Source organism: Cucurbita moschata, unplaced genomic scaffold (genome assembly GCF_002738365.1).
Source record: "Cucurbita moschata cultivar Rifu unplaced genomic scaffold, Cmos_1.0 Cmo_Scf00237, whole genome shotgun sequence".
In the NCBI taxonomy this organism is placed as follows: Eukaryota; Viridiplantae; Streptophyta; class Magnoliopsida; order Cucurbitales; family Cucurbitaceae; genus Cucurbita; species Cucurbita moschata.
Window position 1 is genome coordinate 10,331 of NW_019268753.1, and position 2,178 is coordinate 12,508.

Consider the following 2,178-nt stretch of genomic DNA (forward strand, 5'->3'; position numbering starts at 1 on the left):
CCAAAAGTTAAGGGCTTCAGAAGAACTGCATGACAAAAATATGTGTACTTTATGGAGTACCCTGCCACGATATGGACCCGAGTTTAATTTTCGGTTGGTGCATCTGGAAGATTAGCTATGATGATATTAGTGCATAATGTTCAAACTTGGGTTTGTCACAATATCGTTTATATTTATAGATTTCACGAGTAGCACTATCGAGCTTTTTTTTTTTTAAAAAAAAATCGTGAGGTGAAACTAAAAGCTAAGGGCTTCAGAAGAATTGCATGACAGAAATATGAGTAAGTTATGGATATGCCTGAAGGTGCATGCACTAGTGGTCTCGTGGTAGAATAGTACCCTGCCACGGTATAGACTTGGGTTCGATTCTCGACTGGAGGTGCATCTTGAAGATTCACAATGATGATATTGTGCATAATGTTCAAACTCAAACTTAGGTTTGTCACAATATCGTTTATATTTATAGAATTTACGAATAGCACTATCGAACTTTTTCTTTTTTTAAATCGTGAGGTGAACATAAAAGTTAAGGGCTTCAGAAGAACTGCATGACCAAAATACGAGTAAGTTATGGATATGCCTGAAGTTACATGCACTAGTGGTCTAGTGGTAGAATAGTACCCTGCCACGGTACAGACCCGAGGTTGATTCTCGACTGGTGCATCTTGAAGATTGGCAATGATGATATTAGTGCACGATGTTCAAACTCAAACTTGGGTTTGTCACAATATCGTTTATATTTATAGAATTTACGAATAGCACTATCGAACTTTTTCTTTTTTTAAATCGTGAGGTGAACATAAAAGTTAAGGGCTTCAGAAGAACTGCATGACAAAAATACGAGTAAGTTATGGATATGCCTGAAGTTACATGCACTAGTGGTCTAGTGGTAGAATAGTACCCTGCCACGGTACAGACCCGAGTTTGATTCTCGACTGGTGCATCTTGAAGATTGGCAATGATGATATTAGTGCACGATGTTCAAACTTGGGTTTGTCACAATAGCGTTTATATTTATAGAATTTACGAGTAGAACTATCGAGCTTTTTCTTTTTTTAAATCGTGAGGTGAAACTAAAAGCTAAGGGCTTCAGAAAAATTGCATGACAAAAATACGAGTAAGTTATGGATATGCCTAAAGGTACATGCACTAGTGGTTTAGTGGTAGAATAGTATCTTGCCTGGGTACAGACCCGAGTTTGATTTTTTGTTGATGCATCTTGAAGATTGGCAATGATGATATTAATGCATGATGTTCAAACTTGGGTATCAAACTTTTTCTTCAGAAGAACTGCATGACCAAATTACGAGTAAGTTATGGATATGCCTGAAGGTACATGCACTAGTGGTTTAGTGGTAGAATAGTATCTTGCCTGGGTACAGACCCGAGTTTGATTTTTTGTTGATGCATCTTGAAGATTGGCAATGATGATATTAGTGCACGATGTTCAAACTTGGGTTTGTCACAATAGCGTTTATATTTATAGAATTTACGAGTAGCACTATCGAGCTTTTTCTTTTTTTAAATCGTGAGGTGAAACTAAACGTTAAGGGCTTCAGTAGAACTGCATGACCAAAATACGAGTACGTTATGGATATGCCTGAAGGTACATGCACCAGTGGTCTAGTGGTAGAATAGTACCCTGCAACGATGTAGACCCGAATTTAATTCTCGGTTCTTGCATCTTGAAGATTAGCTATGATTATTATATTAGTGCATAATGTTCAAAATTTGGTTTGGTATAATATTTCTTTTAACTTTATAGATTTCACGAGTAGAACTATCGAGCTTTTTTTTTTTTAAATCGTGAGGTGAAACTAAACGTTAAGGGCTTCAGTAGAACTGCATGACCAAAATACGAGTACGTTATGGATATGCCTGAAGGTACCTGCACCAGTGGTCTAGTGGTAGAATAGTACCCTGCCACGGTATAGACCCGAGTTCGATTCTTGGCTGGTGCATCTTGAAGATTGGCATAATGTTCAAACTTGTGTTTGTCACAACATTGTTTAAATTTCACAAGTAGGACTATCGAACCTTTTGTTTTTAAATCGAGAAGTGAAACCAAAAGTGAAGGGCTTCGGAAGAACTGCAGGACCAAAATACGAGTACGTTATGGATCTTCTTTAAGGTAGATGCACCATTGGTCTATTGGTAGAATAGTATCCTGCTACAGTA

At 37.5% G+C, this 2,178-nt stretch overlaps 1 non-coding gene across 1 annotated transcript; it reads left to right on the forward strand.

Annotated features, from left to right (window-relative positions):
- The first annotated feature begins 1,890 nt into the window (after window positions 1-1,890).
- Window positions 1,891-1,961, forward strand: TRNAG-GCC. Its single transcript has one exon. It is a non-coding gene; the product is annotated as a tRNA-Gly (tRNA).
- The last annotated feature ends 217 nt before the right edge of the window (window positions 1,962-2,178 follow it).